The 26,696-nt window shown below is 42.9% G+C and overlaps 1 long non-coding RNA gene across 6 annotated transcripts in view; it reads right to left on the reverse strand.

Annotated features, from left to right (window-relative positions):
- The window catches only part of LOC141424198 (uncharacterized), a 154,987-nt gene that overhangs the window by 58,428 nt on the left and 69,863 nt on the right, over positions 1–26,696 (reverse strand). For 2 of the 6 annotated variants that reach the window (XR_012449171.1, XR_012449173.1), the window contains exon 6: positions 1,724–2,008. The exons of the other annotated variants lie outside the window; for them this stretch is intronic. This is a non-coding gene — a long non-coding RNA (uncharacterized lncRNA). Of the gene's footprint in view, positions 1–1,723; positions 2,009–26,696 lie in introns of those variants that run through there. 6 annotated transcript variants of the gene reach the window in all.

Raw genomic sequence — 26,696 nt, forward strand, 5'->3', positions numbered from 1 at the left:
CAAAATTAGCTATAGACCATCCCTATTTTCCCTCAACCTGACACCTCAGCTCATATGGACTCACAAGGAGTTTTGTATACATGTGTCTAGACAGTCTACTTTCAGTCATGCACGTACCTCACTGTAAAGAACCACCACATGGCCTGCCTTGAGCCTACAGATGTGTACTGTAATGATGCAGTCAGCGTCCACTTAGGGGTTGTGTCTTGGAGAGGGTCCTACATAGGCTCTGAAAGCAGGCTCGGGCCATCAGCAATCCTGGATATTGAAGCATGGACTAGAATTGAGATATGTTGTCTACAGTGAAAGTGTCCCTTTGGCCTTATGGTCTTCTTGATTTGTGGCTAGGGGTGTGATCAGAGAAAGGACAGAGTCAAGCTCTCTAAAGTGTGCAGTTGTTCAGTTTCGAGGGTGGCGCTGTCCATCGTTGTATGAAATAGGTGAGACACAGTAACGATCTGAGGGAAAATATTAAGATGAGAGAAACAGGGCTTCCTCTGAGAGTGCACTATTTAAGGGAAGATATCATAATCCCTGATGGTCAGTTGGGGTGTGTATGTTGGGGTGGATCATTGAACTCTATTGGTGGAAAGAATGACATTGTGCATTAGCTCAGAAAGGAGGAACATGTGTCGGGTGAATTCAGCATTGGACAAAGTAGAACACTATGGGAAAATTGTTCAATAGTGGAAAATGTGGCATTCAGAACCAGGACAGAGGTTGAGATTGAGCTAAGGACATGTCTGTCATTGGCACACATTAGGTGATTTCTAAGGCTATGGGTGTGGTCAAAGTGCCCAGGGAGAGAGTAGAGACTGGGACGACACTGCAGTAGATGATACAGAGAGCCCATGGAGAATACCGAAGAGCAAAACCGAGAGAGATCTGGATGTTGGAAGCTATTGAACCAGGACAGCAGTTTCAAAAAGGAGAAAGTCATATTGACAATTGCCAAGTCAAGTATGGGAAGGGCTGTGGAGTGCATATGAGAGGCTGCTGGTGCCTTAGGAAGAGAAACTTCATCAGAGTGATAGGGACTGAAAGCCTGAGTGGAAGGTAAGGTAGAGGCAGAGTCAAGGTAGTTCCTCAAGAAGTTTGGGTGGGGAAGAACAAATAAATCCATAACTTGAGGCTAACACAGAATTTAGGAATGGTGATTATAGTTTTTGGTTGTGTTTCTTTTAAATATTGGAAAGCCTATGTCATTTTCACATGCTGAAGGCAAAGAGAACCTTCCCTACATGAGAAGGGAAGGTTAGAAGATGTAGGAAATGGACAGAAACTCAATGGAGATGGTTCATGGTACAGATGAAGAACCTGCCAAGTGGAGGGGGATTTATGAGTAGGAGACTTATAACATCTTGTTCTTGGAATCAACACTCATGCAAGGAGGGAAGAAAGGAGGATGCTGGCCTATGATGCAGCCATAATGAGGCATAAGCCTAACTCTTTGGAAGCTCTAAAGCCCTTCAGAGTTATCCAGACTTGGAGCATGGGGCCAGGCCTTTACACCCCCACATCTACCAATCAGTGATGTGAGCCATCTTGGGAAGGGAGTGGAACCCAGGGCAAGGTGACCCAGTTCAGTCAAAGCACTCCCCAAAGGTGGATGGCAGCGGAGGACTCTGCCACAGCAGCACTTCCGGGAGCTGAAACAAAGGAATCTAAGCTCCTATCTCTACCAGTCCAGTTCCAACCAGTGAAGCAGAGTCAGTAGGAGATAAACATGAAGAGATTTACTGTGCAGAATGGGCTCACATGATTATGAGGACGAGGAGCACAAATCCAAAATCCACAGGGTAGGATGTCAGGAAAGACAGGCTGGAACTCTTGGGCACAGGCCAAAGCTGCTATCCACAGTCAAGATTTCTTCTTCATCCAAGAAGCCTCCCTTCTGCTGGTCAGGTCTTTAAGTTGGTTGACTCAGGCCCACCAGATGATCTGGAATAATCTCCCTAGCTTTGATACGTGTCTCCATCCACTGTTTCTTCTCAGTGTTTTCTCCTCCCTGACAGCAGAGGAAACAGTTAATTACCCCATATTCTCTCTTCCCACCCTTCATGACTACCGACCACTCTGTCTCCTCCTATTCTAGCTCCCTGGGCTTTCCTCACCCAACTCTGAACTCATCTCTTTCTGCCCATTACCTACATTGCCCACTTGGAAAGACTGAGGAGACCCATTCCCTCCACTAAGACTACTGTCTCAGTAACTCCAGATCTGTTTCCTCCTGCCCTCAGTCTCCTTCAGAGCTGAGTGTAGCAGAGACAGAAGACACTGTTCTGTAGGTTGGCCTCCATCCTAATCCCAAAGGACTGCCCTGCAGTGAGAACCCAGCTTTGACTGGAGCCCTGTGGCGAGCTGAGCAATATTCCTTATTACCTCTGGGGCCAATGTAATTAAGAGCCTCCTGAATTTCTGTTTCAGATTTCACTTTAAAAAGTTTAAAATTTGTCAAATGTGATCTGCTGCAGGCTGGGATTTGAAGCATAAAGAAGGTCGCTGTGTACAGTGGTTTGTGTTTTTGTTTAACCATAGATTGTGAGGTCCATCCACTCTGCTCCTTTAAGATCAGAAAGTAGGGCTCTGGTACCACCTGACTGAAAGGAAAGTGTCTCCCAACTTTCAAAATAATTAAAATAACAAGCAAGCCAGATTGGGAATGACTTGGTTACTTTGGGCAGCTTTCCAAGATCAAAGGTAAAACTACCAAGACGCCAAATTCTAAATGTCATCGTCTCTGTAAGCAACTTCCCATCCAGACAATTACACTGCATGTAGGAGCAAGTTTGTAGCACACATGCTATTACCAGCACAAACTTATTTTGTCAGTTTCGTGAAATGAGTCCCTTCTCCCTCCCCATCACCCATCTCTTACTCTTTCTCTGTGGAAGAGAAACTTACCTCAAGCCCCAGAGAATACAGAAAAGGGATTGTGAAAATTAGCTTTCAAGGATTAAGCATCAAGATTTGGGAAGCAAAGAGTGAAGCCTAATCTTGGTAATCTCTGGCTTGTTTTTGGCTTTAAAACAATGTCTCCTTACAAAGCCAACTTCCCCAGAGTGGCATTGGAGTTTAATTTTTCTCCCTACCTTGGATTTTCTTGCAGTCACATATTAACATATTAACAGAACTTCAAAGTTCCCTTTTAAACAGCTAAATTAGAACACGCATAGTATGAAAAGAATCAGTAGGCTGGAACAAGTCAAGAATTTGGAGGTCAGGTGGATACAGAAAAGATATAACACTTAACATGATTTTAATCACTTCATTGTTTGGACATGTGGTCTTGTCTGCAATTATTTTTTACTTGGCGTAATTATGATTTTTTTTTCCAGTAAAAGTACAAGACAAGTTACCTTGTTTCTCCATCTGTCCCCATTATCTCCACCTGGGGAAGATAAACTAGAAGATAAAACACAGAGGTCCAGACGGTGTCTGTTCCCTGTCCAATTTGCCAATCTGGCTGTGCATGTCCAATTGTATCAAAGGCATCAATATAACTTGTTGCTTCTCAAAGGCAGCCTGCCTCTGGAGGAAGGATGCACCAGCCCTAGCTGCTGGAGGTGGTAGCAGAAGGATCCATTTAATTGAAGAATAAGTCACTGAGCAAGCCATTTCCAGACAAGGGATGAAATCATCCCTGGTACCTTAGATGTACTGGAGCCAAGAGCAAGTGGGTCAGAAAGCCGGGCCCTGCTTGGAATAGCTTCAGTAATTACTTATGACATCCCTGCCTGCAGGGCTCAGCCTCAGAATATAGGCTGCTCTGAAAGGCCCAGCATGGAGGCACTTCAGCCTGCGGTGGTCGGAGCATAGCTCCAGCTCCAGGCCAGGTGAAGGGACACCTGACCAGCTCTGCCTCTGTTCTGTCCAACACTCTGTGTGGCGTGGAGTAGATTATGGACCCATGCTGGGCCTCAGGCTCCTCCCAGTTGAACAGGCTATGGTGAGAAGTAATGAAATAACACATGTGCAGTTCCTCTTCCTCTGTCATGCTGACTTCCAAAAGGGTCCTGGACTTTGTAGAGCTTGGGGAAACAAGAATATTCCAGGGACTCTGGAGGAGGACACCATGGTGCAAAGACAGGCCCAAGCCTTGGACCCACAGGCTCCTGTCCTACACAGGCTCCAAACTTCACTCATGATCATGCTATGGACAAAGTCACTCTGTATTTTTCACGTATAGGAGTAACAGCTACACTATGTAAAAACAAAAACCCTTACAAAACCATATTGAAACAAGCATGAACCAATGTAAGCTATTAGGATTTGAGTCTTTTATTTTCTCGACAATATCGGGGTTTGAACTCAGGGCCTTCTGCTTGTTAAGCAGGTGCTCTATCACTCAAGCCACTAGCTCTTTTTGCTTTAGCTGTTTGCTTTCTTTCTCTTGCTTTTGCCCTAACTTGCCTGGACCATGATCTTCTTACCTATGTCTCCTAAATGCTGGAATTACAGGTGTGTACCACAAAAGCCGAGCTGTGGCTTGAATCTTAAATGTCCCCAAAGGCTCGTGTGTTGCAGGTTTGGTCCTAGCTTGTTGGGAAGAATTGTAAACTTTGTAGGGGAAGGGCCTAACTGGAGGAAACTGAGTCACTGGGAACGTGCCGTTTCTTTCTCTCGCCATTTTTCTACTCCATGAGTTGCTCCCCACCATAATGCTCTGCCTTGCCCCAGACCCAAAGCAAGGGAGTGACGGAGCTAAGTGAACATGGACTGAATCTATGAAACGGTGAGACAAGTAACTATTTCCTCTTTTTAAATTGTTTATCTCAGGTAGTCTATTACAATAACAGAAAGCTGGCACACTGGGAAACATAGTTTTTCTGAGATACTGAATTTTTCAAAAACGTTTCAGAATTTATTCATTTGGACTTCTGCCAAAAGCCAGTTTACCAGCCACCTGTGCACATTAGTCACACGTAATAGTTAACCCCAAACAATATTTTGCCTAGTTGGGTTATTCACCTTAGTAATAAATGACTTTTGAAATTTTTTGTCAACCTATTTTTCCAAAGAAGAAGATTTGTCAGTACTGAAGAAGTACATGACCACGACTCTCTGGAGGAAATTCCAGTTTCCTTCGAATATCTTAAGTAATGGTGGCAGCCACCAAGGGGAGGGGAGAGGCGTGGCCTGGGGGGAAGGAGGGATTTGGATCCAGAGGGACCTGGGTTTGAATCTAAGTTCCCCACTTTGTAGTAGGTGGAGTTGTTGTTTAGCATCATTCTCACAGTACTGAGCTCAAGATAAAAGTAAGGAGTCCATAAAATCATTTCTAGAGAGCGCTCAGCCCGTGAAGCATGCCCACAGTCAAGTTTTCCTTTTCTTAAGGATGTTCTGAATACAGCTGCGCTCATTCAGATGTTTGACAATAGTATTAAAAACAGCCAGATGTGTGACAATAGTATTAAAAACAGCCGTGTGCTGGGTCCTTCTTTAATTTAGTCCTCACAACAGCCCCAGGTGACAGGTACTAGCGTTATCCTATTCTATAGATGTAGAAACTGAGTCCCAGAGAAGGTAAGGAGCATGTCCAAGGTCACCCAACAAACTGAGTCATGATTTCCAAACCCAGGACTCTAGGTCCAGAGTCTCCTCTTGGCACATTATACTGTACTTGTCAGAGCATTAGTCATTGCTAACTGTCACACTTTACATATTTCTTAGGGGTGTGTGTGTGTGTGTGTGTGTGTAAGAGAGACAGCCAGAGAGAGACAGTACATGTGAGAGAAAATGTGTGTGGAGGTGTGAGAGAGAGAGTGTGTGTACACAGAAGAGAGGAGCGGTGGGGTTGGATGGCCAGGCTGGATGAGCAATTCCTCTTGTTACCCAGGCTCTCACTGCCAGTCTGCATACAGAAGGACTTTTTCCTAACAAACTTTCATGGATGCAAACAAAGCCAAGAGCCAGAGCAGAAAACCAACAGCTCGAGCTGCAGCCACTCTTTAAGTATCACTTGGGACTGAAGAGCATATTGGGCTTTGAACTAACCTCCTTGCAGGTACTTGTTCTTTGTGGTTTGCTCTGATGCCATGTTGGCTGTCTCACATACTCCCATTTTTCTGATGATGTGGGGAAAGAAGGACTTGCTAAAGATCAGTCAGATGACAAGAAGTGGAGCTATTGATCAGTTCCTTCTCCCTATTTTTGTTTTCACTTTCACTCTTTCTGGAGGCCATCTTGACTCCTAGAAAGATGCAGAAGGTGAAGCAGAGAGCTGCATGGCAACACAGATACAGATGGCAGAGCAGCCGGGCCTCGGGGCTGGGTGGCTGTTATGGGTGGAGGCCCTGCCTGCTGGCTTTGGATGTCCAGAAGCAGCCAAGTGACCCATTTTTCCCAGCTCTGCCCACACAACTTCGATTGTTAACACTGAGTGGCCACTGGCTGACTACATCAGCACACTTCCTAATGTCCTGGCACCAATGACCTTGACATGGCATAGAAAAAGCACTCAGCTCTGCCTAGTGTTTTACCCTAGTGCAGCCTAGCCCTGCCCTTTGCCAGGGAGGGGGAACCACACACTGCAGAAGAGTAGTTTGTGGTAGATTTCCCAGGGCTCTGAACACTCTACCCATCCGACTCCAAGTCAAGAACCTTCACTCATTCCCAAATTCATGATTCTTTTGGTCTTAGCATCTGACTGTCTTCCCAGGGAAAGAAAAGAGAACTAGTGTTTCTGCTTGGCCAAAAAGTCATTTATGTATTTAAAAACATTCAAGGCCCTGAGCACCTCATTGGGCAAACCAAGGACCTTGTCTTGGCACTGATAAACTTGGAAAAATAGAAATAGTCCAGGCAGAAACAGGCTATTTACATACTTGCCCTAGGAAAAAATGTTGGGAAAGCAGTGGCTTGGAGCTCTGGGGTGTGAATATGCTTTTCTCTGGCTCTGTTGATTACCCAACACCATTTGAGAATATTTTATTAAGCAGTTCAATTCATTATATTTCCACATATTGCTTCATTTTAAATCATCCTATCTCTTTGTCTTGTCTACTTAGCTAGACTGCAGACTCCTATGGAAGGTATGAAGAAGAGGCTTTCCTTCTCTGTGTTTCTCATTCATCTATCACATAACCATGGAAAACAGCTGTCACTCTGACAAACCAGAGCTGCTTTCTTTTCTTTAGGCAATTCCCCATCTTAGCAAACAGAGCCCATCTCCTCCTATTGAAGGTAAACATCTCAGATACTGCGTTTTCCAGGCTGCCTTGTAGTTAGACATGGACATATGTTCAAGATTCCACCAATCAGATAGTCTTTGGTGATATGACAAAAGAACCATTCAGAATCCACTCTGGTCACAAGCACTGGACACAATGGTAGCTACAGGTAGGTTCCAGAGACAGGTGGGTTCTAGCCTCAGCATCTGAGGACCAGTACTGACAGTGCAGATGGAGTAAGCTACAGTGACATCTTCACTGTGTGAATCCTGCAGTGCAATTGGCAACATCGCTCCTGGTTGCAGTCAAGCTTTATTCTCTGGATCCCCCAGAAATTCTTTGAGTTACTCAATGTCCTTTCAATAAATTCCTCTTCTTCCTAAATTAGCCAGGGCCTATTTCTGTTGCTTGCAACAAAGCATCTCAAGAGATACAATGTTAAAGCCAACAGGCAATAAATATTTGTTAAATGACTAATTAAGAATTTCTGACATTTCCCCCAGTCCTTATGAAATTCAAGACCCCTCTCTACAGAAAACAGACACAAATAGGGAGGCAGAAATGGACCAGACTATTTAGGGAACAAAAAAGAGAGTTCTGTGAGAGCAGAAAATTCATGTAGAAGAAGAATGAGAAATGAGACTACAAAACTCCATTTGGGAGATATTGATGAGGATCTTAAAAAGCCAAATCAAGGAGTCTGGGACTCACCTCCAGGACTGAGTGCATGCATGCAAAATCAGGGAGTTTGGAGTGATGGCTGTCCTCAGCCATGGTTGAGTGTCCTTAGCACACTATCCAAGATGGGCTGTGTAAGACCGACCCACACAGAATATTAACAAGGAATAGGGATCCATATCGTAGCATCTTTGGGAAATAGTGGCTCAATTGGACTTCAGAAAGATTTCTCTACTCTTTTTTTGTTTGTTTTATTTTTATGGTACTAGGATTTGAACTTGGAATCCCACACTTGCTGGCAAGAACTCTCCCTCCTGCTAGATTTCCTTGTTCTCTCTCTCTCTTTTTTGGTGGCACTGGGGTTTGAACTCATGCTTGCTAGGCAGGTGCTCTACCACTTGAGCCACTCGACCAGCAAATTGTTCTCTTAATGAGCAAGTGAAGTTCTAAGAGGGAACATTTGGTAAAAAGTACTTCTCACACTTATGGGATCCTGGAATTTGTGGTCTTCTGGTCACAGAAGCCATTCTGGGAAGGCTGGTCTTTCCTTGGTGACTGCCAGTTAAGAGGAGAAGGACATAGAACAAGAAAGGGCAGGTGGGAGCTGGAAAAGATGCAGAGCTTGAAGAAGCTTTAAAAGATCAGATGTGCTAAGACCTGGGCACTTGGGGGAATAGGAATGCAAGAGGAGGACATTTCAGGGACAGAAGATGGAACACCAAGGATCTCCTTCATTTTACAGAACACCAGCATTGTTTCGCGCTCTCTTGCCTGATTTTAACAATTTAGTGTATGCTTCTTCAGCCTCACCAATTACTAGGGACTTGCTCAGGGACATGACATATCTGGGTGACAGTCCAGACTACTGCTTGGGCAACTAGGCAGCTTCCAGGAAAGAGAAAAGCAAGAGGGCAATGCCAAGTTTAATACCATTAGTTCCACCCACAAACCCCCTATGTCCTACCAACACTTCAAAGCTACCCAAAGTTTCCCTTATGAAATGTTTCTGCCAACTTGCTGCTGTTCTGAGGCTCACTGCTTCAAGCTTGAACAAGGTTGAAATGATGGCTATGAAGACCATAACAAAAGCCAAGCATGGCAGCGTGCACCTGCAGTCCCAGTTACTTAGGAGGCTGAGGCAGGAGGATCTACTAGAGTCCAAGGATTTGAGGCCTGGCTGGGAAACATAGCGAAACCGCATCTTAAAAAAGAGAAATAATGGTTAGAAAAAGTTTTTGCTTCCAAGAAACAGAGCATGTGACTAGCCAAGGCTTATATCACAAGAATACTTCTTATTTACAAAACCAGGAAGACCAGATAGGAGGTTTCAGCGTTGGCCCAAATGCTTTGTAACAGTTACCTCTTGCATTCATAGCATGTTGGTTTTCAGTCTGCATGTCTATTTCCTCATAGCTACAATATTGCTGCCATAACTCCAGACATCATGACCAAATTCAAGACAGGAAGAAGGGAAAAGAGAAGTGATTTCAGCATCTCTCCATCATTTGGATCTATCCCTTTTATCTAAAAAAAATAGAATCTTTTCCAGAAACTCCTCTTTAGATGTCTCCATGAACCCTCCTGGCACCAGGGCATTTAGAAACAGTTTTATTTATTTTTTCAATCTACAATGGTAGGCAAGCAAGAGAGCAGAGTAATAGAAATGATTGATTAGCTAAAATTTATAGCAGCCACCACAAAGGTTTGTTGCTTGTGGTGGTTGTCATAGAAACAGCAACAACAACAGGCCTACTATAAATGCACTAAGTGAATAAGAAGCAGAATTAAACCACTGTATATAGATTACATGTAAATATGGACTATGCTTACAACCAACCAGCAGAGCAAGTGATGGGGAAAGACTGGATGAAATGATTTCAAAACACTACATAAAAATTTACCCATCAAAAAATGTTGAAGGAAGAAAGCCCACCTGGATGAATAATCCTGGCTTCCACTACCAAGGCAATTGTGTATCTAAACAAACAGATAGTAGATGGGCCCAAAAGAAGACTCTTTGGACTGAACGAAGAAAACTGTAAGATTCCATCACCCTTGTTTCTTCTTCCTGGGGCTGCTTCCTGGACTCACACTGAGTTGTCTTCCAGCTGTTATATAACTGTGCTCACGCGCTGCATGACCTTAAGGTGAACACCCCGTCACAGCAGCTGTCTCAGGGCTGTGCAGTGGTCAGCTTCCACAAAGGAAGAAGTGTATCAAGCCTCAAGCCTCTGAGCATCATGTTTTTATTAGTGTAATAGTGCAAAACTTGGAAACACGAAGAGATCAGAATAGAGAACCGGACAAGGGCTGTCAAGCTTTGATCAATTAGCAAAATATGTAGAAAAAAGAAAGAACGAAAGGAGAAAGAAAACTGCTCATTACCCATGGTGATAATTTGTCAATATACTATTTTAACTGGTCACTCCTTTGATCAGTTATTTGGGATGACTAAAGTTATCCTTAAGAAAAACTGGACAGGTTCACATCTTTAATCCTAGCCACGTTGGAGGCTAAGATCCAGAGGATGGGGGTTCAAGGCCATCCTGGACAAAAAGTTTGCAAGACCTCCATCTCAAACAATAGCTGGGCATGGTGGCACTCACCTGTCATTCCAGCTATGACGGAAAATGTAAAATAGGAGAATCATAGTCTAAGCCAACATAGGCAAAAACAAGACTCTATCTCTAAAATAACCAGAGCAAAAATTTCTGAAGGTGTGGCTCAAGTGGTAGAACACCTGCCTGGCAAGCTTGAGGCTCTGAGTTTAAACCCCAGTCCTACCAAAGTAATAATAATAATAATAATAACAACTGGAGCGTAACCTGGACACTTCAGGGCCCAGCAGTGCTATAATACTGGAAAGGAAAGGGAGAGAATTGACAGAGTCTCAAAAGAGGTGTGACCCTTGGTCTCTGCCAGGCCCTTGGCCTGAAGTTCTGCTTCAAGAAGGGTGTGAGCAACACATCACATGATTCTTTACAGGGCATCTGATTTCAGCAAGCCTGGCTCAGGCAAGCATGTGATTGTGGCTTGAATGGGTGACATCCCAATGCAGGAAGGAAGTTCTCCACAACAGGAGGGTAGGGTCACATTCAGATTTTGCCAACTATGGCTGAATTTGATTTGTCTCAATCTGAGTTTCTTTAACCAATCACCTATGGAATGTGTAATGTACACCTTACACGCTGGTCTACAGTGTGAGATAGAATCTTTGATAAGAGAAGAAGGGGTTATTGTGGCCTCAGTTTACTTTTCTGCACAACAGGGAGAATAATGCTATCTATCTTAGTGAGTTTCTATGAGGAATGAGTGAGTTAGTATGTGTGAACTACTAAGCATAGGCAAATTATATGTAACCCCTCACAAATGCTAGCTGTCATTCCTGTTATCGTCATTTGTTAACTCACAACTATTTGTTTCTTAATCAGGAAATAAGTTTCTCTAACAATCTTTCTGACATTTTCCTCCAAATCCATCGAAAATCCCAAAGTCAACATTCAAAACAACATGATTTCTCTAATTGTTGAGAAATCATGTAGCAGGTTGCTAGCTTCTTCTAAATTCATTCATTAAATCTTTCCCAGAGCACACATTTGGAAAAATATTAAAAGAAAGTAGAAACTCCCCTTGCTCCCATCCCTCCCATGAAAGGGGATGTTTATTCACAGACACCCAAACCTGGATATTAGGTATTTAGTTACAATAGTGTGGGACATTTCAACCCTTTCTGTGTAAACAATAGCTATGGGCACATAGCTTGGGGCCACAAGAACTGCCTATGTGAGAGAATGACTGAGGGACCACCACTCCCCTGCCCCAGGGCCTCTAACCAACTTTCATCCATTCCTGGGTCATCCTTTATCCTTTCTTTTTGTGATTTAAGGGAGACCAATTGTCACTGTCCCAATTTCAAGTGTCAGAAAATAAAAAGAGAGGTTGAGGTTATAAATGACTTGCCCAAGGTCACACAGGTTTGTTCAGTAGTGACGTGAAGATTAACACTGATCTCAGGTCTGGGTCAGGACTCTTCTGTGTGCTGTGTTTGCCAAGTTTCAGAGAGTCCATCTACACTTGCCCAGTTGGGGCAAGGCCAATTAGAGGGTCAACCTCTGTCCTAAAGCAGGAGGTCATAGGAGCTGTGCAGAAGTGACACAGGCCACTCTTGTTTCAAAGTTTAATACCACAGACATTCAGAAGAGAAGAGACTTGCTGTAGAAATCTTAAAAGTGATCATGCATAAAATACCAGAAGATTCCTTAGTGTTCGACAAATGTGCATTTTCATTTCCAGTGATCTTGCACTTGCCATTCAGTGAATGATAACATCACAGGGCTGGTATTTTTCTCTGCTGCTCTTAGGAATGGCCAAGGTCACATTCCAGAAAAGGATGGTTGCCTTGCAAAGCATACCATTCTTGAGGAGTGATAAAGAGGGAGTTAATGTTTGAATACATAGCCAACTTCTGCAACAACTAACAGACTTACTCATCTCTGACTGTTGCTATAACTTTATCCCTTTCCCCAGAGAAGTGCAGATAAGAAGAGCAATGAGCCTTCTCAGACTATTAAAAGAGCGATGGTTTTATAGAACTTAATCTAGTTTTTTCATGAGTACCGTTTGTTTTCTGAGGTGCTGTGCATTTTGTATGGCATCTATTGCTTGTCTATTTTTAGAATGCAGTGTGACTTACTCGAATCCTGGACATTCTTTCTACTTGACAATGATGGAGGGTAAGGGTGGTGGCAAAAGGGAATCAGGAAGGATGTCACTTGTGGTTTCTTACAGTTTTGCGGGCACTGCTCAAGTTAAGGAACTCTAGGGGCCAGATGGGAAGCTGAGGTGATGTAATGCAGCCCACTCCCTTCTTTATCCAATTCAGAAACTACTTGCACGACAATTCTAAAGGATAGTTCTACAACTCTGCTTGGATAGCTCCAATGACAGGGACCGGAACATTCCAAGTGGCTGGCGATGCATTATTGCAACAATTACACTGTTTAAAAAAAATGGTTTCTTACATTGACCCAATTTGAGTGTTTGCAACATTCCCTCATTTACTCTAGTTCTGTCTCTAAGTTATGTGGGATAAATCCTACCAAAGGCAAATACACGTCAGAGTGATGATGATTACTGCTGTGGAGCCAGTTAGCCTGAGATTAAATCCAAGTTCCTCCTCTTTTCATTGAGTACTTGTGCCTCAGTAAAGGACCAAGGACAAGGGCTGGGTGTGGTGGTACACGCCTACGATTCCAGCCACTCAGGAGGTGAAGGTTGGATGCCAGCCTTGGCAAAAGCATGAGACCTTATTTGAAAAAAGTTTAAAGCAAAACACAAACAAACAAAAAGACAGGGAGTATGGCTCAAGTAGTAGAGGGCCTGCTTAGCAAGTGCAAGTCCCTCAGTTCAATCCCCAATACTGCAAAAAAAAAAGAATAGTATTAGCACTTGACAACATAATTTTTATTGTTCAAAAATTATATTTAATATATTATATGATATATAATCTTTATTTTAAGAAAGTAATATTATTTGGAGAACTGTAGTGAGTGTAGCAATGTCAGCCAAGGGTAAAATAAAAGAAAATGTTGTCACATGTCAGATATTTATACATCTATAATCCAATCCTACTCTTTCATGACAGTCCTTTGAATATCTAATGAAATAGAAAGTTATCCCATCCCTGCCTCCTCTCCTCCAGGCTAAAGTATCTGGTACAAATTCTGGAAGATGCCAAAAGATGAGCTCACAAGGCATCTTTTGTGATTTAAATCAGAGCAAAAGAAAACATTTTGTCTTTTCATTACCTTTTATTAAATTCCACCAAATACCTGAGAATGTCATGATTGATGAAAATCTCTCTAAATAAATTGCTACTCCATTTTTCACAACTTAATAACAAAATTGTTTTCTCCTGCCTGCACACATACAGCACCCTGCATTGGTTTTGCTATTTGCATATAGTGTACTGTTATGGGGAGAATGTCAAATGGGGAGGCAGGAAGTATAATGGACTGAATTATATCTTCTACAAATCCTTATGTTCAAGCCTAGCCCACAATGTGCCTGTATTTAGAGTCAAAGCCTTTGGGAGCTAATTGAGGTTTAATGAGGTCATAAGGGTGGGACCATCATGCAATTGACTTGTACCTTACCAGAGAGAGACGGAGACAGAGATAGTGACAGAGAGAGATATTATGGATGGGCATGCATAGAGGAAAGACCAAACAAGACCTCAGTGATAAGCCAACAAGAGAGACCTCACCAGAAACCAATCCTACTAACACCTTGACCTTGGACTTCCAGACTCCAGAACTGTAAGAAATAAGTTCCTGTTATTTAAGCCACATTGTAGTATTTTGTTATGGAGCCCTAGCAGATTCATACAGGGAACATGAATTCTAGATCACCAACAAAGAATATGATCCTGAAGTCTTTTGCCACTCCAAATCTCAATACTGCAAAGTATCTTTTCCCTTGCAAATTCCTATCATAAGCTTCATCTACATCCTGTCTGGTCATGAGTGATGAGCTTAGTGTGGTGAGAAAACAGAAGTTTTGTAGAAGATGATCTTACAGGCTTCAATTTCACCTCCAAAATTGCACCTCTTCAATTGCACCTCCTCAACTGCACCTTCACAATTGCACCTCCACAATTGTGCCTCCACAATTGTGCCTCTTTGACCCCAGAAACATTTACCAAAAAAGTTTAAGAGCAAATACAGCTTTGATCTTTGAGTCTTGAATTCTAACCTTTTCCAGAACACACCAAGCCCATTATACTTTCTTCCATGGAAGAAAGGTAAAAGATCTAGTCCCCATCACAATACCCTGCCTGGACTCCTTGCTCTTCCTCTTCCCTCAAAGGAACCATCAAGAGAATCTAATTTTTAGAAACAAGGGGCTGGGAGGAGTAGAGAGGGATGAAAGAGAAGCAGACAGGTAATACTTTTCTAAAGATACTTACCCTGTTAAAGTTTCCCAAAAAGCATCCTGGGATTATGGGATATACTTGGATAGAAAGAGCTGCAGAAGGATTCTGGCCAAGCCACCAGGCAACTTAATGCCCCTAATATCTACTCAGGCCCTATCTAGAATAGTCATAATTACTATGTGTTTATACCCATTGGGGGTTCAGGAAGGATTTAGGGTGACTAATCACAATAATAATAGCTCCCAGCTGGCAATCTGATATTTAATTGTTTTCTAAAACATCTCAGCCCAGTAGTCTTATCGTCCAAACAAAATCACCTCAGCATTAAATGCCCTTCCATCTGTGTACTTCTTTGATTAGAGTCAGAACCTTAAAGCCAGAATGAACCTCCAAAAATCACCTAGCCCATCAGTCCCACTTTGAAGGGGGGAAAGAAGCCTAGAACCACAAAAGTGGTTGTTTCATGAGTCACTACCAGAGAGTGGCAGAGTTTCTATTGAGACTCCTAGCCCCTGATCCTACCCTAAGACTCCTGTATGGGCCTCGACTCCTGAAGGTCAACCAGCCCCGGATCATCCCTGGGTCACATCCAACACTCTTATCTGGGGTCTCAGATCTTATATAGTCATATTTGAACAGTGTGCATCAGCCACCTTTCTCAGAATAACACCCACTTTGACAAAAGGTGGAAAGGAGTGGGTCTGGTTCATAGCCTTAGACTCTGTTATTTATACAGGAGATATTTCTATTCCCTCTCCCTTGATTTTTTTTTCCAGTCCCAGAATATAAGGAAGGCCTCTCGTCTTGCAATCTTTGCAATTGATAGAACTCAGCCATCCACAAAAGGATGGCTCAAATTACTGTTAGGAAGGCTGGGGTCATGACTCAAATGGTAAAGCACTTGCCTGGCAAGCACAAAGCCCTGAGTTCAAACCTTAGTACCACCTAGAAAGGAAAAAAAGGAAGTTAATGTTAGGGATGGGTAGGTATGTAGGAAAGGAAGAAGACATCTCCTTCCTATATCCACTGGCTGGGTCCTGAGTGGAGCTCAGCTCAGAGTTTAAATCTTCTAGTTGAATACATGCTACCTGTGTGTTCTCATAAACCACTACAGTATCTCAAGTTTTAGGATTACTCAGAGACTGATGGGTTAACCTAACTAATTTATAGAAATATTTCCCCAAAGGAACAGGAATGATTTTCTTCCAAAATATAAACAGACCTAATTAGAAGTCAATAGGAGTATCCTGAAAAGAATGAAAGTCAAATGATGTCTCTGGCTTTGAGACCTGGCTGCTTCTGAGCCTTCCTAACACTTCCCACCCCCCCCACCCCCATTCTAATTTAGCAGTCCTGTTGGTTCTTCCTGCTGATAATGTCTTTAAAAGAATCAACCAAAGTATTGTTATCAGTCCCAAGGTTTCAGTTCTCATTTGTATCTATATTTAGGTTGGAAGAAACTATTTTTTCCATCCTTCTGGTGAGAGGGTGTGGGACTGTTTTTAAGTGAGTTAAAGAGTATCTACATTTGTAAGTAGATGTCTTCTTCTTGAGCAGGAAGGAGACATGCTGATGAGTGTGGAAGCTACTACCTGGTGGAATGACAATGACTTTGATAGTTACAGCTCAAGCTTATGGCCACCTGCACATTCTCCATATGTGTTGGGCCAGGCTGTGGAGGAGGCAGAGGCCTAGGAACTTGGTACATGAATGTACGTGGGAACAAGCTTGACTGTCATATCCTAATAAGATCAAAGGCCAGGGCTACTCAGGAAGAGCGTTGATAAACACAATTTTAAAGAACAGGTGCTAAAAGATGTGTCTTTTAATTAGGAATTGAAGTCTGAAATCCATGAATTAGAAGGAATCATGGGAGCTCATGCATATTCACCCCAAACATGTCATTTCCTATCTTTCCTTACTAGCTTTGAGGAATTGGTTTTTCCCTTCTTTATACCATTTTTACTAAGTAATTCCTCCAACAAAGTGCTTTCAATTCTCACTATTTTGTGTGGAGGATAAAAAGCATATTTTTGTCTCACCTTATGAATGAAAAAATTCATGTGCTGGTCCAGTGTAGAAGAAATTTGAGAGTGTCTCGGGGAGGAAGTACCAGTGAGGTGTTTTCAGGGCCAACCCTCAGCGAACAGGCAAAGAAGGCAATTTGCCCTTCTCTTTATTCCCTCCTCCTACTCCCAAGCTTTTAATTCATTTAAAGACTGTCCAGAGCTCTTTTCTGAGAATCTCATTAACCCTCCTCTTCCTAGCCCAGGGGCCTCCCAGTGGGATTGAAGGACTCTGGAGAAGGCTCAATGTCCTAACCTACAAAACTCTGCCCCCACTCAATATTGGCGATACATAAAATCACTTTTTTCCAATTGGATTATTTTTTGGCAAAATGCAAATCCTTAGAGAACAAGACAAAAATCCATTAGCATGTTTTTTAAATGGAGGAGGGGGAGATTGAGAAACTAGTGTGAACTGGTGTGGACTTTAATAATTCTACACCTTAGACCTTGCCTCAGAGTTTAGGCACGGACCTCTGATTCTTGACCTACCCCACTTTCAGGTATTTGGGCCACATTGACCTCTAATGCCTCCTGACTCTCAGAATTAATGTTTACACTTTAGGGCTCTTCACATCAGGGGCCCTTTCAAGACCTTAAAAAAGCTGTTGCAATGTGTTCACATAGTCGCGTGTTCTTGTCAATTTGCAAATGTAAGATTCCTTTACTATAACTGAGTAAGATTGCTATCTGTCTCCACTTCCGTTCCTCACCTTTCTGCTTTTCTTCCTATAACAGGTTGAAGTGAGGGTGAGCACAGGGAATTCTAAGTGCATGTTCACTTAGGAGTAAATTAATATCTAAACAAGTATTTTCTTTGAAGCCTAACTATGTTTTTGTAATTTTTAATTCTTTTTTCTTATTTGGGCTCCATAAAACGCCAAGGCAGGTATCTTGGATTTAAGACTTCCTGCAATTATGTAATTCTTAATCTCATTTCTACTTTCTTTCTGTCCCAATATTCAATAACTTCTACCAATTACATATATAATGCTTGGTTTTCCTGGTTTCCCATTAAAGCCTAGCACACTCCAACCTAGAAAACTGATAGCAAATGGAGGAAATGCTGAAAAAATAGTGAATCCAGTGAAGAGGAAAAGAAGGTTGAGAATGTAGATAAATTGATTAGCATCCTTATACATCAGGGTCCTGGGGGCGATGGGTAGGAGAAGGTCCTCATGCCTGGAGGGTTTAAGGAGGAGACTTGTAAACTTTTGTTTGTTTTAAAGGCTGACATACAACACTGCTATGCCAGTTGAGCAGCTGAGTGATATTCCAGCTGAGATGGATGTAGGGGAGAAGAAGAGGGAGGTGACAGGATGGAGTGCTGAAATAAATTAAGGAAAACACATGGTCTTCCGAAAAGGAAGTGGAGTTATGAAAGAGATGGGAAACCAGTTCTTCCAGGATAATGCCTTTTGTGGGGCCCCAACAGGAAGCTCAGTGGAGACGTGAGGAAGCTGGAAGAATACGATGGAAGCCCAGGTTACCTGGCAAGAGGAAAGAGGGCTGAAGGGAAAGTGAACAGTGGGGGACAGGGGACGAAGGGTCACGTTTTTCTTGGCATTGAAATATTTTCAAACGAGTTATTTTTCAAAAGTTTCCAAGGAGGATCCTTTACCAGTTTCCAACCTCCATTTGGGATTTGAAACCTACAGGAAACAAAGACCCTTCCCATGACCTCTTTTCTTCCTCTCTAAATTAAATTTGGATGCAGAGAGCTGGCGAAGCAGAGGCTGGAGCCTTCTGCTGTGCCTGGAAATGTGGCCTAAACCTCCTGCAGGCTAAGGGGCTGGTTCTGCTCCCAATTAACTCTTGTTTTGGCAAGTTGGTGATGTTGTTTTGGGTTTTGGCAAGTTGATTAAAGACCTGCCTTTCAAGATCTTTCATCTGTAAAATAAGGCGCTTAGACTAAAATCATTGGTGCTTAACTTTGTGAGGGAGTGGGAAGGTGGTCAAAGACCCTTTTGGGAACAGACTGAAAGCTAGAGAACTACTCGCAGAACCAGCACAAACCTGAGTGCTCACACATAAAAAGAACTTGCAATGCACAGGTCTGCATTGTACTTTTCCTCCTTGTATCCTTTGTACTCAGGCAGCGAGCAATGGAAGGTGAGCAGACAGACACGTGGCACTTACGGGCTGAAGGCTTAAGGGAACTGCTCTCGTTCCCTTCTGCACTGAGGTCAGCAACGCTCCCAACAGTGGATTTTCCATCAGGCCCATGAGTAAGGGTGGCGATGACAGAGGCCCAATCTCCCTAGCCAGCCTTAGGCTATCATGTGGCTTGTTTTGTAAGGCTTTTTTCATGAAGCCACTGAGGTTTTAGGGGTTGCCTGTCTGCCATCTCAGCTTAACACAGCCCAGACTGATACAGCTCTTGAGACTATTATGGCCTCTGGGACAAGCCCCAATTATCAATCCTGAGTCTAAATATTTCTCTCTTGTTTTTTTGTTTGTTTATTTGGTTTTGCAGTAATGACCAATGGACCTTGCATTTGTCAGGCAGGTGCTCTACCACTTGAGCCACACCTCCAGCCCTGTTTTGGTTTAGTTATTTTTCAGATGGATATTACACTTTTGCCCAGGCTGGTGTTAGACCATGCTATTCCCACATGTGATCCCAATATGTTGAGATAGTTGGGATCACAGATGGTTGCCACCATGCCTGGATTACTGGTTGAGATTTGGGAGTTCCCTAGCTTTTATGCATGGGCTAGCCTTGAACCTGGATCCTCTGTTCTCTGTCTCCCAAGTGGCTGGGGTTACAGGCATTCACCACCACACCCAGCTTCTTAAATCTAAATATTTCTAAGGTCTTTTTATTTCTGAAAGTCTTTGAGTCTGTGAAATAAAACTTAAAACTAAAACTTCATATTGTTGAATCACCTGAGTTCCTGCCCCAATTCCTAGGGAATGTTTCTCTGATTGAATGGGATGTCTTACTGTGGAGTCAGGTGATCAAATCCAGAATTCAACAGAAAGAAACACCAGGCCCAGCTTCAAGAGGCAGTGAGAAGACAAGAGATTGGCTGAAGTCTTCCGGGGAGTCCCTCAGTGACAGAGTAGGAAGGGATCACTTTACCATCCTGCAGTGGCTGTGTCCCTTTTATAGCCTTCTTTGCAGAAGAAAAAGAGAAATCAAGAAAACAAATAAAAGCATACTTCTGAAAGATCCAAATGACAAAAGTCAAGTCAAGAGGCAGGATGTCTGCACTTTGTTTCTATTTATGGAATGTAAAGTTTAAACAGAGCCCTCCATTCAGAATTCATCTGGCCATTAAAATTGCCTTCCAAGTTTTTATCTGCAAGGAAACGGACAGCATTCAGATTTTTTCTCAAATTTTTTCCCTGTCATGGGCTTGTATTTAGAGATGTTTCACATGTGTTTCATTTGCTGATCAATTTTACCTTGTCAAAACAGAGAATGGCCTGTCAAAAACAGGATGAAGGTCATTAGTGAGATGCAGGAGATAGCATGGTGGAGGGGAGAATAAACAGACTGCCCAGAAATAAGGAAACAAGAGCCTATTCAGGAAGCAAGTGGAAAGAGCAGAAAATGAGACTGTGACCATGGTCACCCACAGCTGGTAAATGATACTGAACAGGAAAAAAATCCAGTAATTACTGGGTGATGGTTCATGCTCCAGGGCTTGATAAACTAGCATATAAAGCAGCTGACCGATTCTTCTCCATTCTAGGTGGTTCCTGATTTTCCCAGTTGAACATGTAAACTCAACCAAGAATGTTACCAGAAAATCAGTTCAACCATCTACCTCGGTCCTCCCATCCAGGGAGAGAAGAATTCAGGCAAAAGGTGAAAATGACAGTAAGGTTTATTAGGAAAAGAATACACTTTCAACAGACTGAAAGTGGGTCATCTCTAGAGAAACAATGAGGGTGACAATTGTTTTTATGCTGGCACCAGTTTTTATTGAGGTGGAAGGGGCTTGGAGCATTAAGTCCCTTCCTAGGACCAGCCCATAGGGCTGAAGTCACAATTAAGGTCACGAGGCTAGGGTAGGCTAACAGATTTGCAATGCACCAACTGTTATTGGGTTCACCTGACCCTTAGGGTCTGGTTTACAGGTCTGAGGCTTTGTTTTGTTAAGTAAAAGATCTATTGTTTTAGGAACTGATGTCAACCCATGTTAGGATGGGTGACTCAAAACCATCTTGTGACATCCCATGACCTTAGTGGGCTATCTTGATCCTAACAGGGGCTTTTAAGTGTTTTTCCCTCAGAGACCTTGACAAATCCTTCATTTTAGGTTTCCTTTGCCTGTCCCTATGCTCATGGCTAACTGCTACCTAATGAACATTTCTGAAGCCAGGATGTGTCTGACCATTATGTAGATCTAATTGGTAGAATTTTCTCTGCTCCTCACAGAAGAATTCTCTTGAAGAGGTAGCTTATGACAGAAATGTATGAAAGAGAAAATCTGAAAATGGAGTCCAAGTAAGAATTAAAAGGTCAATGTAGGCTGGCGAAGTGGTTCAAGTGGTAGAGCACCTGACTCGCAAACGTGAGGCCCTGAGTTCAAACTCCAGTACTGCCAAACAAAAGGTCACTGTATTACATACAAAAGAAAATACAGGCTTACGATTTTAAATGCTATTTATTTACTGTCTAGTTTTTATCTCCATATAGCTCATAATTTACAAAATCAGTACAGCAGAAGTCTCCCTTTGGGTCTTGTCTCCTGGCTGGCCAGTTCTCCTACCTGAAAGCTAACAGAAGCAATTTACTTTTCTATAATTCTCCTCTTACTTATTCAAATGATAGACACCACACACACCTTTCTATACCTTGCCCTCTGTTCATACAGTGATGGTTTGGAGATTATTCTACTGTACATCAAGAGTTTCACATCCCCCTTAGAGCTGGGTAGTGCTCCAGCTTATATGTGTGCAGTGACTAACATCTAACCTTTTGTTATTGCAGACACTACTGTGGAGAATGGCATTGTGCAAGTGAAACAGCACGCGAGTTGGAGTAGGATGGCTTTTAGAAGTGCAATCGCTATGCCAGAGTGTATATGTATTTGTATATCTGATAGGCATCGCCTATTTGCCCTCCGTAGAAACTATACCACTTATATTCTTGTTAACAATATGTGAGTGTCTATTTCTCCACATCATTTTCAATGTAGAACATTATCATTTTTATCTTTGCCAACATTATTAGGTTAAAAAATAGAATCTAAATGTACTCTTTAAAGATTTTTGACTGAAATATATTTATAAAAGTCCATTGTTCATATGTGTACAGCTCAATAAATATGCACAAATTCGACATGCTCTATGACCAACATCTCTGTTCAAGAAAGAGAACGTGTTACCAGATGAGGCTTCCCATAGCTTCCCAGTTGTCATGACAAATCACAGGTCCTTGAGTTCCACAGACACGAAAAGCATTTCAAGGAGACTCACAGGTGGAAGTTTTAGCATGGATTTATTTTAGTATAACAGGATAAAGTAGGGAGAAGAGGGGAGAACCATTTCCTGCTCCCCACACAGGAAATGGGAATAGAGACTCAAAATGGTGTTTTTTATCTGTTGTCTTCATACTTTCTCACCCAGGGGAGTTCACATGGTCATTAGCAACCCCTGATCATTAGGCAATGGATCTGGGTGCCCAAGATGGGTGCTAAAACATGGAGAGGTGATGATAGGGCCACCCAAAAAACAGGGACCATAGGTGTCTTAGGACTTCCTTTTGCTAGACACGCTTTTCCTTTTGATCTGTCTCTACCCATCCAAGTTGCTCTGCAGCTTCAGAATATCCAAAGAGGAAGGTAGATGCAGCTAGCCCCTCTATGTCTGCCTATTCTTACAACTTAGCAGCTAAAAGGAGGTGGGGGGGGGCTACCTGCTCTGGCTTTTAAGTTTTTACTTTCTCATTCCAATATCTGAGTCTGGTCCTTTTAATATCTTTTTAAAAATATTTTCCCTCAAACAGAGGGAAACAGAGCTGGGGTACTGGTACATGACTGTAATCCCAGCTACTCAGGAGACAGTGCTAGGAGGATGAAGGTATAAGGCCAGTCCAAGCAAAAGCATGATGAGGCCCTTTCTCAAAAAAAAAACCTGAAAGCAAAAGGGTTGGGGGTTTGGCTCAAGTGGTAGAACTTCTGCCTAGCAAGCACCAGACCCTAAATTCAATCCCCAGCACCACCAAAAAAAAAAAAAAAAAAAATCATCCTGGCTCAGAAGACCCCTTTATATATTTCCCTTCCAGTTCATGTGATTTTGCTTTTCTCTTGTGAGTGAAAGCAACTATCTTGTTAACAATAATTTTAAATTGGCATCATAGAAGTTGAGTATCTTTGTGTGTGCTCAGGAGCCATTTACATGAATTTTTCCCATTAATCTTAGATTACGCTGTTGGTGTTTTTCCTGTTGATTTATAGAAGTTATTTTAGCAACAAGGGAATTTCAGTCAATAATCAGAAAGCCACGAGTACAATAATGGAATTTATCCACTGTGATGGACCCCTGAGAGTGGATACTCAGCCTTTGGAATTCTAGAAACACAGGAAGGGGTCAAACAGCTTGAGGACTGATATAACCTGCTCAGGGAGCCTTCTCTTATAGTCCAGAGCACAGCCTTCCTCCCTCTCTTCCTCTTCCTCCTCCATCCTCCCCCCAGAAGCCTTGGGCAAGTGAGTTCTTCTGTCAAATGAAGAATTTACCCTCAAGCATGGAACAAATGTTTTTTGGGTCACCAGTATAAAACTGCACCAGTCAAGCGAAAGGCACTGTGAGGCAGGACTGTCCAAATATCCTCCAGGGAGACATTTGGAAAGAAGCCTTTCCCAGGAGAGAGCTGCTTGCTGGCGCATCCTTGGTGCTTCTGGCCAGCCTCATCCACTCAGCCCCCACCTACAACCAAAGAATCATGTCTCTGCCTGGAGGCCCTGTGTACAAAGGACTTCCCGGGGAGCACACACAGGGGGGGAGTTTCCCTTTAAAAACAAAGCAAGGGGGAGGTTTTTGTTGTATTTTCTTTTTCTTTTTTTTTCCTTCTCTCAATCTGACTGGAGTGTAACCTTGCACCACAGGCCTTCCAGCAAACACTCATCACCCGATAAATCATGTGACCCCTTCTGTTTACTTAGAGGTGCTGGCCTGGCTGGGCCTCTGATCCAGGCCCTGGTCTGTAACCAATTTCAGAGTGGTTTTCACTGGTAAGGGGAACTTGTGAGGACCAGATAAGGCAAACTTTTCATTTGCATAAAGAGCTCCCCAGGGGATGCTGGGAGACAGTTAAGAAGCCACTCAAAGTGTGTGCTCCAGAAGCCAGGCCTGTGAAGTTCCCACACAATATGGAGGAGTTGCAAGGAGGCTCTTCTCAAAAGTAATTTTAGGTTCACTTTTTGAGCCTTCATTTAATGTTGCAGATTCTGGAATCAACAAAATGCAATCCAGACATTTTTGCTGAGTGCTTTGGCAAAACCTCTGACTGAACTATTTTAAGCCTGATTTTTTTCTTTTCTTTTTTTTTCTTTTTTCTTTAAAGGCTACTTATAAAGTGCAAAAGGTGGAGGCTGCATTTGAGGCGATGAACTGCCTGGCTCCAAGTCCAGAGCAGTACATATGAGTGGGTGTGTGAAATGCCTACTTCAGAAACCCTTGGAGTCAGCTGATTCAGGATAAGCAGATAGGTTCTCCTGGCCCATCCCAGGTACAAGGAATTAGAATCACAAAAAGTTAGGCTTCAGAAATATGACAAAAAATAATAAAAATAAAATACAGCCCTTAAGGTAAGTGTTAGGCTTATTGACTTCGACACCTATGTTAAACATCTAAAATCACCATTTTTATGAAGTAAATTGTCTTCTTGGGCCATAAATGAGAAATGTTCTGGGTTGGAGAGGACGGACAGATCACCTTCACATTATTCCACCTTTCTTGGTCTATTGATCTTGCTTTAGCCCACTCCATGGCTAGGTTTTCAAGGTAAATGAGTGTTTCATTCAGTTTTCTTTTTGAAAGTCCTGGCCTCTTAGAGTGTCCTTGGAGGTCAGATATCTTGTGATAGGAAGACACACCAGAAAATCTATCAGGATAATGGATTTGTGGCTGTGCAGAGCCCGGATGGTGTAGATGGATGGAGAAAGTGGAAGGGCAACTGAGTGTTTTTCTAGGCAGTTATTTAAGCAAATCATTACTTTGAATTTTCAGGCATCATTTGAAGTCTGGTCCACCAACTGCCTCCAGACTCAGTTTCTTACCTCTGAGCAAAGGAACTGGGAACAGAGAATCCAGCTAGGAGTCAGCTCCCTGGTACTGAAAGCATTGGGAAGGGTCTGACAGCCTCAAAATTCACTGTTCCAGGGCCTGGCTTGGAAAAGGGCACTGACCCTTAGCTCTGTTGGTCCCACAGGCTCCTGGAGGCAGCCAGCAACAGTGACAGGGCAGCGCCATGTGGTACCCAGGGACACTGAACTGGTACTAGGTTTTACGGAGGATATCTTCAGCAGAGGTCAACCCCCAACTTTGTCTACTTTTGACATCAAAACAGTGAAGCACTTTTGTACAGAGACCTTAACTGCTCAGACACTATCAGTGGTGTCTGATACGAATAGCAGACCATAGTATTAGGGTTTCCAGGACTGTATAATCCAGGATGCTTTCAAAGGATGTGCAAGCTTACCCACTGTTGTCTGGAACTACAGGGGTTTATCACCCTGCACACCAATAGGAATCAGAGTAGGCAGTCTCAATGACACATGATGTCAGTGGTCCAGTGCTCTCTGGATCATTCTCCCCCTCCCTGTCATGGAAACGAGATGACTGCTGTTGTTGATCTGGGCACCATGTTTCACATGTGTTCAGAGGCACAGAGGCAGGAAGGAATGGACTTTTCTTTTAGTTGAGGGACCCCACCCCTTCCAGCCCAAGATTTTAGAATCCACTGTCACATGACCATGTTCCAGTAAGTTTGCTATGCTGTTAAGCTTAGACTAATCATTTGCCTGAGTGTGGGGAAGGATCCACTTTCCCTGTGTACATTGCTGTCCTGCCTTTGAATAAAATCTGGGTTTTTATCAGCAAACAAAAGCAAAGTATAATGGAAGTTGAATGAGATCCCCTACCAAAGGGATCGTGCATTATCTTTGGTAGGGTGTTCCTTCCTAATGGCTAAGAATAAATTTCCTGTCCTGGAGAAAAGTGGCTGTAGAGTCAGGTTTAATAGGATTTTGGAAACTCTCATCTGAGCATTTTATTTTGTCCCATTTTCTGGGAGTCAAAGTCATGCCTTCCTGTCGTAAAGGTGGAAGTTTGGTTTGAATCTCAGAACTTGGAACTTTAATAAAATCCAGGTTTGCCAGAAGCACTCTTCTTCTCCAACACCCCAGAGACCCTTCCTGCCCACCTCCCTCCCTCAGCTCTTCTGCTGCAAGAAGCATGGGTTTTGGCTCAAGCACTGGCATTTGCCACCAAAGGGTTTCTAGAAATTTTTAAATGACTTTCTGAAACCTTCAAACTGGGCTTCCCCCACCCCCTTAGTCTAATAAAGCCTGAGCAGAGAGGCCTCTTCCAAAGAGTCGTGTGTACTCAGCAGCTTTGATGTGTCCATTTGTCTTCCAATCTGTCTCACTCAGGGTGCTTATCTCTTGGAAAGAGAGATTACTACCACAGAGAATGGGCTGGAAACCGCTTCGCTGACAGGTTTAAGAGTCTTAGCAAAATAAACAGCAGAAAATGCAAAAGTGTGTGCAAAATGGCAGGCTTCATTCTTGTGCAGCTCCGCTGTGTAGAGAGGGAGCTGTAGTCAAAACAAAACAGAGAACCCCTCAACCACACTTGGGGGCTGAGCTCCTGTGAGGGCGAATGAGG

This window comes from Castor canadensis, chromosome 6 (genome assembly GCF_047511655.1).
Source record: "Castor canadensis chromosome 6, mCasCan1.hap1v2, whole genome shotgun sequence".
In the NCBI taxonomy this organism is placed as follows: domain Eukaryota; kingdom Metazoa; phylum Chordata; class Mammalia; order Rodentia; family Castoridae; genus Castor; species Castor canadensis.